Consider the following 13064-nt stretch of genomic DNA (forward strand, 5'->3'; position numbering starts at 1 on the left):
TCTTCGGACGTCCGAGTGTGAGTTCTTCATGCGTCTGAAGCTACTCAATGGTTGTCGGCCGTCCGATATGGTCCTTTTGTGCGTCCGACAGCTATTTCAGCAATTTGTCAAGCTTTGATCCTGTTTTGACTTCAAGTGTTTGACCTTGTTTTTGTTCCAATTCTTGAAACAATCTCTTCAAAGAATATTAGTAACATCCAATTATTTTGTAATCATCAAAAGTTATGGACTGAGATATACAATCTCCCCCTTTTTGATGATGACAAAACATTGGATGGAGCAAAAGGAATTTAGAATTTTGATTGCAACTCCCCCTTGCATAATGCCAGAGTATTCGCAACTCCCCCTCAAACCGACTCTCCCTTACTTATAGATTTCATGTCAAGAGTATTCGCAACTTCCCCTCACTTATAAGTTTCATATCCATTTTCTCCCCCTTTTTGTCATCATAAGACAACCATGTGATCAATATTTGTACTAAACAGATTTGTCAACATTCAATAGGAATTATCAATCATACGAGATATATCCAACAATATCACAGCAACAGTATCAGTATCTATCCAGAATCAACAAAATCCAAATAGGCAGTAATCAGCAAAAAACCAACTAGAATCATTCACAGCAAAGGATAAAGACATCCATTCATAGAAGAAACATAAAAAAAAATATCAGTTAACAGAATAGCACCAGTTTTACAGATCAATAGAGAAATATGATCCTTAATACATAACATACTAAAGGTTTTTCAGTGCAAAAGATGAACTATTGTTCTAATGATGAAGTGCAGTGTCCTAGCAGTGCCTAGATGGTGATTTTAGACGATCCAGGCCTTCTCCTGATTAGACGAAACTACTCAGGATCCATTTGGTCTTCTTTCTCAGTCTCTTCATCACCTTCTTCAGTTGCCTCCTCAGTTATTGGAGTCTTGCCTTTATCTTTGGACTGAGAGCTGGAAGCATGTGCTTCTGGAGTGATTTCAGTACCAGGAGTATGATCTGTGGGCTGAGGTCTTGGCTCATTTTGATGAGCATTTTCATTGAATTCAGGGATTGGAGGCACAAGGAGATTCTTTTTTTCAATAAAAATAGACTGCTGGGCAGGGGACACGGTCATCGTGAGACCATCTTCAATGAGCAAAACATGCTGTTTGAGGTCCTCAAGCAAGGAGATGACCTCAGAATTGGAAGATTGTGACTTGCTGGCTAATTTTCTAGGGTGGATGGTGAATGGAGAGACATACATGGATTGATCACGAGGAGTCCTAGGAGAGACAGGGGTTTCGTGAAGGTTCTTTCTCCTAGTCTCTGCAACTGTCTCCTTATAATACCAATGGCCCTAAAAAAATTTTAGATTCTTCCTTTCAAAATATGCTTGTGAGAAAACTGTTGAGGCACTGTCTTTGGGTGATTTTCCAATAAAAGGGATTTTAAAATGGGCAAAAATAGGAGTCATAAATTTTCCATAAGAGAACTTCCTACGACTATCAGTGCTAATCTTGAGCAGAACTTTGCACATCACAAACCCAAAATCAATTCTGATTTTTTCAACAAAACAGTAAAATAGATAAAGCTCCATTTTGTTCGCATCAGTTCTGTGACCATCAGTGGGCACCAACAGATTTGAAATGATGGTAAAAGTGATCAAGTTCTGAGGACTAAGATCTTCTAATCTTGCCTCAACAGGAGTGTTGAAGTGCGATCGAAAATAGGTCATGAGTTTAGCAACGTAAAAATGATGATAAGCAGAAGGATATTCCTCATATGAAAAGAAATTTACAACTTTTCCTTTAAAACCATTTTCAATTCTTGTTTTCAGAATAGAGTTCACAATATCAAGAGTTAACGTGATATCTACAGAGTTGACCCTAGAGATGAGTTCTGTGTGTGAATTACCATTTCTAAGATTTGCAAAGAATTGATGAAGCATATCAGGGTAAAAAGTATTGGGGATGGACAAAAGATAAACCCATTTTTGGAACTCAAAAAGTTTAATGATAGGTTCGAGATCAAGCTTACGAAATTCAAAAGGAAAAATGGTCCTTTGAGTGATGAATGCCTTTTGTGAGACCAACTCAAATTTGTCTCTGGCCTCATCATCAATGAATTTTGGCAGAGGAGTAGGTTCCTTGACAGGCTGAGTATCTGGTTCCTTTCCAGAACATTTTCTTTTTGCAGTTTGCTTGGCAGACGACTCAGTATTCTGAACCTCAGCCCTTGTCCGTGGAGATTTTCTGGTAGATGGTTCAGGGGTGTACTGATCCTCAGCATTTTTCTCTGCATTAGATTGAGCAGAGCTTTTCTTTTGGACAGATCTTTTTCTTCTCCCAGGTAATTTCGTGACAGTTACTTCAGCATGGGTGGGCTTTTCCATTTCTACTGCATTCCTACTTACAGGATTTTCTTCAGAGTGATGCTCTTCCATCTGCTCATCAGATGGCTCAACAGTTGGAGCATCTCGTTTCTTTTGAGCAGTTTGTTTCACCTTTTCACTTCGATTTGTAGTTTTCTTTTTGGATGCTTTGGTGGAGGGTTCTATAATTTCAATATCCTCATCCCTAAGTCTAAAAGAGCGTCCGACAAACGCAGAATCACCTCTAAATCTAACCATGATGTAATGTAGCTGGTTGTTGATGTAGGGAATGGTGCAGAGTGTATGAGATAGATGAAAAATGCAATATTAACTAATGTTAATGCACGAACCAACCACAAGGAGTAAGTTTTGAGAGCTTAGGGCTTCAGATGCGAATTAGGAATTATGAGGCAGTTGGAAGTTGGAAGAGGTTATTATGTCCAGATAACGGGCAATAGGAGTGTAATGGTGTCGATTGAATCAATTTCATGGAACTTGATTAGAGGAGAAAATAATTTGAATTTTGAATTTTGAGAGAAAAACTGAAGGGTTGCGTCCGAGACTAAGAAAGTAAATGAACTTAATGAGGTAGGTGACTTCCTTATATGAAGCAATTTTTGAGTGTCGGACGGCCGAACGAAGTGACGAGTTCGACGCAACCATCCGAACCCAAATTTTTTCTGGAAAAGGGATGAAGAACACTGTCGGACGTCCGTTCTAATCCATCGGACATCCGATAAAGAGTGACCAAAGAGAAACTTAGAGAATTTTTTCTGAAACTCCCAGTTTTGTTCTCAAATACACAAATTGATCCAGTGGAAGGGTTTTGGTAAGAATATCAGCAATTTAATCTTTAGAACAAACATATTGAACACAAATTTCACCTTTGTGGATAAGATCGCGAATGAAGTGATGCTTAATGTCTATATGCTTGGTCCTAGAATGTTGAATGGGATTTTTTGTCAAATTGATGGCACTAGTGTTGTCACAAAACATAGGCACACAATTATACACTAAACCAAAATCATTCAATGTATTTTTCATCCACAACAATTGAGCACAGCAAGCACCAGCAGCAACATATTCTGCTTCGGTTGTAGACAATGAAATAGCATTTTGTTTCTTGCTGAACCAGGATACTAAGCAATTTTCAAGGAAGTTACATATACCAGTTGTACTTTTTCTATCTACTCTACAGCCACCAAAATCAGCATTAGAGAATCCACACAAGGGAAGTTCATGACACTTAAGATACTAAAGGCCAAAATTCAAAGTTCCTTTTAAATATTTAAAGATTCTTTTTACCGCATTTAAATGTGATTCCTTTGGACAAAACTGAAAACGAGCACACAAGCACACAACAAACATGATATCAGGCCTACTAACTGTTAGGTAAAGCAAGCTACCAATCATACCTCTATATTTCTTTTCATCAATTTTTGTACCTTCTTCATCTTTGTCAAACTTGGTAGATGTGCACATAGGTGTTCCAAATTGTTTTGAATCATCCATTCCAAATCTTTTTAGCAGATCCTTGGTGTATTTGGTTTGATTGATGAATGTTCCATCTTGGGTTTGTGTCACTTGGAGTCCAAGGAAGAAATTTAATTCTCCTATCATGCTCATTTCAAACTCTTTTTGCATGATTTTGGAAAAGTCCATGCACAAACTCTCATTAGTAGCACCAAATATAATATCATCCACATATATTTGTACAATTAGAAGATCACGTGAACTTTGTTTAGTGAAAAGAGTAGTGTCCACTATACCTCTTTTGAAGCCATTTTCAATTAAAAAACCACTCAAACGTTCATACCATGCTCTTGGAACTTGTTTTAATCCATATAAAACTTTTGAGAGTTTAAAATCATGATTTGGATAAATTTCATTTTCAAAACCAGGAGATTGATCAATATAAACTTCTTGATTTATAAAACCATTTAAGAAAGCACTTTTAACATCCATTTGAAATAATTTAAAATTCTTGAAACATGCAAAAGCCAAAAACATTCTAATAGATTCTAACCTAGTTACGGGTGCAAATGATTCATCAAAATCTATTCTTACTTCTTGAGTATATCCCTTAACTACCAATCTGGCCTTATTTCTAACTACCTCACCTTTGTTATTCATTTTGTTTCTGAATACCTACTTAGTGCCAATGATAGGATGATCTTGTGGTCTAACTACTAATGTCTAAACCTTATTTCTTTCAAATTGATTTAACTCCTCTTCCATGGTTAAAATCCAGTTCTCATCTTTCAATGCATCAACAATATTTTTGGACTCAAATGTGAGATCAATGCAAAATTATCTATTAGTTGTCTAGAAGAGGAACATGTTCTGACTTTTTCGGATGGATCATCAATGATAAGTTCCTTAGGATGGTTTTGGACAAATTTTCAGACTCTTGGAAGATCATTAAGAATGGTAGTGTCTCTGTCATTGTCTTCCCTAGCTGGACTGTCTTGATTTTCACCATCCTTTGAAACATTTTCTGATGAAGCTGTGCCTTGGTTACTGATTGTTAGCTTCTTTAGTACTTCTTGAACACCTGCATGGAAATGTCACCATTAGATTCATCGAAAGTGATATGTATAGCTTCCTCTATAACCAGAGTTCTACGATTATAAACTCTAAAACCTCTCTTATTTTCACAGTATCCCAAGAAGATCCCCTCATCAGATTTTTTATCAAACTTACCAAGATGCTCCTTGATATTTAGAATGAAGCATTTGCAACCAAACACTTTAAAATAACCAACAACAGGCTTTTTATCAAACAACAGCTCATACGAAATTTTGTTCAAGATTGGTCTTAAAAGAACTCTGTTCATGGTATAGCAGGTAGTGTTTATACCTTCAGGCCAAAAGTACTTTGGTAAATTGCATTCACTAAGTATGGTTCTAGCAGTCTCTTGAAGAGTTCTATTTTTTCTTTCAATCACTCCATTTTGCTGGGGAACTCTAGCAATAGAAAACTCATGTGTAATACCATTGTTGTTACAAAATTCTGGAAAGCCACAAAAATGAAATTCTGTGCCGTTGTCACTTCGAATTTTTATAATTTTCAAACCAATCAGATTCTGAACCTTAGCAAACAAAGAAACAAAGTTTTTGAAAGCATCATCTTTATGTGCAAGAAACATCACTCAAGTGTATCTAGAATAGTCATCAACAACAACAAAACAGAATCTTTTGCCACCTAAGCTTGTGGTTTGAGTAGGACCAAAAAGATCAAGATGTAAGAGTTTTAAGGGTTTTGTAGTAGAAACACATTTCTTGAGTTTGAAAGATATCTTGACTTGTTTTCCAAATTGGCAAGCATCACAGATACGGTCTTAACTAAAGTTGAGTTTTGGAAGCCCTCTAACCAGTTCTTTTTTGGAAATCTCTTTTATCAAATCCATATTGAAATGACAAAGTCTTCTGTGCCACAACCAGGGATCCTCATTTGCTACTTTGAGACAACTAAGGCTTGAAGAATCAACTTTTTCAAGAATAACTACATAAATGTCATTAACTCTTTTTTCTTTGAAAACAATGTTGAATTTTGAGTCAAGAACAAGGCATTCATGTTTTTTAAATAACACAAACAGGTTCCTATCGCATAATTGGCTAACACTTAGCAAGTTATAGCTCAGGTTGTCAACTAAAAGGACATTATGAACAAAAGTTTGACCATTCTTACCAACATCACCAATTTCAACAGTTTTGGCTTTGTTATCATCTCCAAAAGTTACATTTCCACTTGCTTTTGGCTTGAGTTTGATGAACTGTGATGCATCACAGGTCATATATCTTGAGCATCCACTATCTATGAACCATTTTGATTCTTTAACAATGTTTACCAAGTTCACCTACACAAAAATTCACAGGATAATATTTGGTACCCATTACTTTTTAGGTCCTTGAGAGTTAGCATTATGTCTAACCATCCACATGCATCTCATACCATTTCTCGTGTTTTTCTTAACATGACAGTTGCTATTCATATGACCAAATTGACAACAAAAGCTGTACATAGTTGATGGATCATTCAAATGAACTGGTTTAACAAAACTGACTTGACATCTCCTTTAGATGGTAAATCATTTGCATGATAATTTAACTTATTCTGATGAGTGCTAGAGTAAGATTTTTTAACATTCCTTTGAAAGTAGTTTTGTTTCTGATATTGAAGCCACTGGCCAAGATCATTCATTCTTCTTTTCAAACAATTTTGTTCATTTTTTAGTATGTCACAGACATTTATTTTTCTGTCGAGTTTAGCATGCAAGTCTAATTCAATCCTTTTCAGATTCTCATTTTCATTTTTCAAGTGTTTGTTTTGTCGATAAAGATTTGCATTGTTTTGAATTAAAAAACTGATCTTCTGTTTTAGTTTCTTGTTTCTGACATAGGATTCTTTCAAACTGTTATGTATTTTTTCTAAAAACGAATTAATATCATCATCAGATTCACTGTCACTATCAATTAGAGAGTTACACGTAGTTACTTCTTCATCACCAATGGCCATGAAGGCCACTTGGGCAGATTCCTCTTCTTCTTCGACTTCACCTTCTGAATTGCAGTCATTTCAGGTGATCTGAAAATTGTTAAACATTGGTTTTCGTTCAACCTTGCTCTCCTTCTTCCTTTTTATTGGACACTCATTTTCATAATGTCCAGGTTGGCCGCATTCAAAGCACTTATCAGTTTACTTTTTGTTAAACTCTAGTTTCCCTTTATTTCTCAAGTTGTTAGACTGATTTGGGAAGGAATTGCTCAGACCACCTTTTCTGAATCTCCTCTTGTTGAGTATTCTTTTGAACCCTCTTGTGATGAGTGCGATGTCACTGTCATCACCTTCCATGTCTTCTCCATCGAGGGAGGCTGTATCATGTTCATCTTGTGAAGCTTTCAAAGCAATACTCCTCCTTATCTTAGTGTCTTCTTCTTCCTGCACCTTGGATTTGAGTTTCAACTCATAAGAGATTAGAGAGTTAATAAGAGATTCAATAGGTAAGATATTTAGATCTTTAGCTTCCTCTATGGCAGTCACTTTACTCTCCCAATCCTTTGATAAGGTATTCAGAATTTTTTTATTTTTCTCACCTAGAGAGTAGTTCTTCTCAAGCACTTCTAAATCTTTGATAAGATCATTGAATTTGCAGTACATCTTGTCAATATTTTCATGAGGTTCCATCATAAAGGGTTCATACTTAGTGACCAGGATGGATTTCTTTTGTTCTCTCACATTCTCGCTTCCTTCATGGATTTCTCTAAGTTTATCCCAAATTTCTTTTGCAAATCTGTAGCCTTTGACTGTAATGGACTCATTTGAATCTAGAGTACTATATAATACATTCATAACCTTGGCATTTAGAGTAAGATGAGTTCTATTTTCAGCAGTCAACTCACTTCTTATTTTTGGTCTCGGCCTATGAGTATTATCATCAATAATAGAAGCATCATATGGATCCTCATTAACAATAAACTATAACTTAATATCAATAGATTGTAAGAAAATGATCATCCTCTCCTTCCAACTCACATAGTTTGACTCATTGAACATTGAAAGTCTAGTGACAGATTGTCCCTCAAAGAATATGGCATTGTTGGTTGTCATTTTTACTCCCAAGCCGATTGAGCTTAATCTCTAGGAGACCAAGCTCTGATACCAATTGTAAGGATCGAAAACAACCTAAGAGGAGGGTGAATTAGGTTATCTAAAAACTAGCCAAAATAAAAGTCACTTTTTCTAGAACTTGCTTTCTTTTTCTAAAGGACCTCACAAAGAAACAATTAATGGACTAGCACAAGTGATTGTGAGTAGAAGAAATAATTAATATATATTGTAAGATAGTAAGTAAATGGATAGAATGGCAGACCAAGATTTAAACTTGACTTAAGTTTGAATATCACTTTATATACCAAACTTTTTCAAATTGATCAACTTACAACCAATCTCTTGTGTACAAAGGAAGGATCACTTCCTCCTTGCCTCAAGTCTCATTCGATCAAGCAAGGAAGTTTTACAATCACTCGGATAACCCTCACAAAGCTACACTATTGAAGAAACTGAATCATATTTGAAAAACTAAATGAAGATTACACAACTAAGAGTACAAGTCTTCTTTTTGAGTATTTTTACACTTGAATCACTCAAGATCTGATGTAGACTTAATGTGCAAAGTTATTTTGAAGTAGTTGACTATTTTCTATTTATAAGAGACCAAAAAATTCTTCAATTAATGCTGTCAACGAATAGAAGGCAGTTGAAGAGTCAACTAGCCGTTGGTGGTGTCGGATGTCCGGTACTCTGATTTTCTGCGTCCGAACGAAGATAGTGAGTTCAAGACATTTTCTTGAAATTCTTAGGATGTCCGCTCCTTCCACAATATAAGTCCGAAGGTAAGATGTAAACTTGCAAATCCTTCTTCATTTCTTTCGGACGTCCGGTGCTCTCAGTGTATTGCGTCCGAAGTACCGCAACGTTTGTCGGACGTCCGGTACTGAGGTATTATGTGTCCGATCGAGGTCAGTGATCATAGAAGACTTGACTTATTATCTTCGGACGTCCGAGTGTGAGTTCTTCATGCGTCCGAAGCTACTCAATAGTTGTCGGCCGTCCGATATGATCCTTTTGTGCGTCCGACAGCTATTTCAGCAATTTGTCAAACTTTGATCCTGTTTTGGCTTCAAATCTTTGACCTTGTTTTTGTTCCAATTCCTGAAACAATCTCTTCAAAGAATATTAGTAACATCCAATTGTTTTGTAATCATCAAAAGTTATGAACTGAGATATACAGCAAACTTGTTAAGTCTTTTCTTGGATTAAACAAGCACCTAAGCAATGGTATCAAAAATTTGATCAAGTTATACTTGCTAGTGGGTTCACGATTAATGAACCTGATAAGTGTATTTATAGCAAGTTTAATGAAGATAAAGTTATCATTATTTGCCTATATGTCAATGACATATTGATATTTGGGATTCATTTAGAACAAGTCAAAATCACTGAAGAGTGAAAAAGAATATAATGTTGTTTTAATCACATTATATTGAAAAGATTTTTATCAAGTTCAATCAAAGTTATGGTAATCTAGCTTTAACACCATTAGATCCCAAAAAAAAACTTTGTGAAAAATGAAGAGAATCTAATATCTCAATTGGAATATGCTAAATTTATAGGACACATAATGTAGCAATAACTTGTATTTAAGCGGATATTGCATATGCTGTTAGCATAATGAGTAGATATACAAGCAATCTTAGTAAGTTATATTGGCAAGATATAATTCGAATTTTGAAATACTTGAAAGCCATAAAGAAATATGGTATATATTACACCGGCTATCTTTCAGTTTTAGAGAGATTTTTAGATACTAGTTGGATCACTAATAATGATAATCACTTGTCTACATGTGGTTGGATCTTTTATGTTAGGTGGTGATGCAATTTCATGAGGATCAAAGAAACAAACTTGTATTACTGATTCAACAATGGCAGCTGATTTTGTAACACTTGCTTCGGATTGCTGAGAAGCAGAATGGTTTCATAATTTCTTCTATGATATATCCATGCGGTCTAAACCATCATTACCTATCTCTATACATAGTGATAGTGCAACTATACTTACTAAAACATATAGTGAAGTGTATAATGGTAAATCAAAACATATTGGTTTGAGACATAGTTATGTGAATTGACTTCGTAAAATCTAATGAAAACTTGAGTGATTCTTTTGACAAAAAGATTATCAAGAGACTTGGTGTTTAACATATCAAAGGGGATAGGTTTAATGTCCAAAGTCAATGTTTATTAATGATGGAATCTCTATTCAACGCTAGATACAACGTCTAACTTTGAATTCAATTAGTAAAAGTACATCATTCTAATGGTTGGAGCACTATACCATTTATTCGTCCCAAAATGCAATAGTGCATTTTGTTCTCACATTTTCATAGCTAAATTGAGTTGTTGAACTCTTAGCGAATCTTGAAAGTACTATCAATGGCGGGGGTATGAAGATGTCGCCTACATGAACGTGAGTTTGGTAAACTACAAAGCTAAGGATTTTGCTTTGAAATATTCATGAAAGGATAGTAATACAAGGTCATAAAGTATATCATTAAAGAACATATGCCTATGGTATTAATCTATATATAATGTGTTTGTGGTTTGTCTAATATAAAAGTAGTTCAAATCTTGTCTATCATCTTGTATTGACTTGCTACAAAGAATGATCACCAAAATAGTGGTTCAATGAAAAGATACCATTATTTATGCATATAATTGTCAGATTATTTGGTGATCTTTATAAAAAACCATTTTCTAAAATTTTGAAAATAGTGGGGGATTGTTGAAGATTTTCAAAATTGAGAATCAGGCAATGGATTATTGATAATCCGTCCACAGATCCAAAATTCAGGACCGGATTCTATGGAATGTGAACTAGATTCAAATACTGGATTCACTCCAAAGAGTTGTGGAAATTTTGTCAAAACCAATCAAAATAGATCCATGGACGAATACATTAGGATTTGCAGACAAATCCTTAGTAAAGGTCAAAAAGATTCAATTTTTTATCTTAGCACCTTTTCGTATTTTGGGTTAATTAACCTCTATATAGTCTAAATTACTGAAGAATGTCTAAACACTTGCATTAGTGTTGAGAAACAGTTTGACTAACACAATTCAAAGAAAGTTGGACAAAAGTTGTAACACTTGATTACTCTACAATCTGTCTTCTATAAAAGGTCAAGTAGAAAGTGGTTTGTTATAGAAAATCACATTCCTACTATCTAGAATTCCCTACAAAAACATACCTTAGTTTAAGCTTGTCTTTGTCTCACTTAGCGTAAAATTAGAAGCCAAACAAATTTCAAATTATCTTAAAGGATATTTATCCAAGTTCCTTTTTACACAAATTTTGGGCAAACAAAGTCTAATGGAAAATGATTTAGAATCATGATTTGAAACCATTTTTGTATCATAAACTTTGTTTTTGTTCAGCCATTATTATTTGTAATATCCCTAACAAAACATGTGCCTTATGCAAATTTTTGCGTTTAGGAAACAGAAGAGATAACTTCGGTGTTTAGCTTACTCTTCTAAGAGGATTTTGTAGCGGGTTATTTGATGCCAAGTAATTTACATTTCTCAAATCTTAATAATTCAGTCCTCTACTTTACAACATTGAAATGAAGTCTAATCACTAAAACTCTCCATGGTCATTATTTCTAACACGGTCGCCTTCAGAGGATGGGCAGGAACGGTTGTAGGAAGCAACCGTTCCTAAAGGTTTATGGCCAAGATTTGATCCAAAAAAAATGTAAGATCAGATTAAATATTGTATATCATTTTGTACACCATGTGTGAGGCTTACAAAATTTTATTCTATAGTTACACGTTATTAAAAGTAAGTTACACCATGTATATACAAATTTACATCTTTGTGCATTTTGTACAAAATCGGCCCGAACGGTTGTCAGGTGTCCTCTTCGGATCTGGGGCCTCACCATTTCCGTCACGTTCAGTTTGTGCTCTAACCATTTTCTTTTGAGCTTGGACAAGCCACGTGACATTTGGCAAGTCACCAGCACTTTTTTTTGCTTCGTTCTTGACTTGTATACATGAAAATTACTTGATCTAAAAGGTTAGATTAACTAACTATTAAAATATCACTTTATTCTCATACATATAATGATGTAGTATTATCAAATTAATCTTGGGATAATTTCAAAAACCTTACTTCTTATTATTCTACTTGTCATTTCCTAATTTTAAAGAACAATTCCATCCATTTTCTAATTTTCATCCTTCCCTCTTTCTTTCATACTCTTCTCTCTTCCTATAACCACTTCACCCTCTCACCAAATGTTGCGTTCCATTGTTACCAACCACACCACTATCAATTTTTTACCATCTCCAAAATTTGTTTATATTTTTTCTTCTTCTTGTCTCTTTCCTACTATAAAAATTTTAGGCCCTTTCCTTTTTTTCAATATTTTTACTCTTTACAAATGTTAGCCAATTGAATTTACCAAATTAACAAAGTATAGACTGTGGATTTATTGTCAAACTAGGAGAAGATAAAAAAGGTGACAGTGATATAAGGAAAAAATGAAATTGAGAGTTGGAAGATAAAGAAATGACTATTATGTTTGTTGAGCCAAAAGTCCAGCAATTAAAAAATGGGTTAATTACATTTACCTCCCTCGAGGTTAGACCAAACTACTAATTAATCCTTATTGTTTTAAAAAATAACAGATGGCCCCTCACATTAACTTCCATCACTTGTGATTAACGGAAGTAAGGAAAAAAACTAAATGCCCTTCAACATGTCGAATCAATTTCTAAAACAAAAAAAAAACTATTTTAAAATTACACAAATAGCCTTTTGGCAGAAAAAGCTATAGAGGTCTCTGATATGTTTGCCACTACTCTAGCCACTATTCTAGCAATCATCCTATTTATCATCATATTCGTACACTCTCTCTCCTTCTATATTAACCCTTTCTCCTCTACATTGTTCAAAGCTTTAATCTTTAAACTCTGATCATTGTACTCTTTCTTGTTTATTCAAATATTTTACTTTCTAATCCCGTTGATAACCAAAACAAAACAGAAGATTGTAGTAGTATACTTTGGCTTGGTGAAGTGACGAGAGCTTGGAAGGATGGTACAATTTGAAACTTATCATGGCTGGCATGGTTAACCTTGTCG

This window comes from Coffea arabica, chromosome 10e (genome assembly GCF_036785885.1).
Source record: "Coffea arabica cultivar ET-39 chromosome 10e, Coffea Arabica ET-39 HiFi, whole genome shotgun sequence".
Classification (NCBI taxonomy): domain Eukaryota; kingdom Viridiplantae; phylum Streptophyta; class Magnoliopsida; order Gentianales; family Rubiaceae; genus Coffea; species Coffea arabica.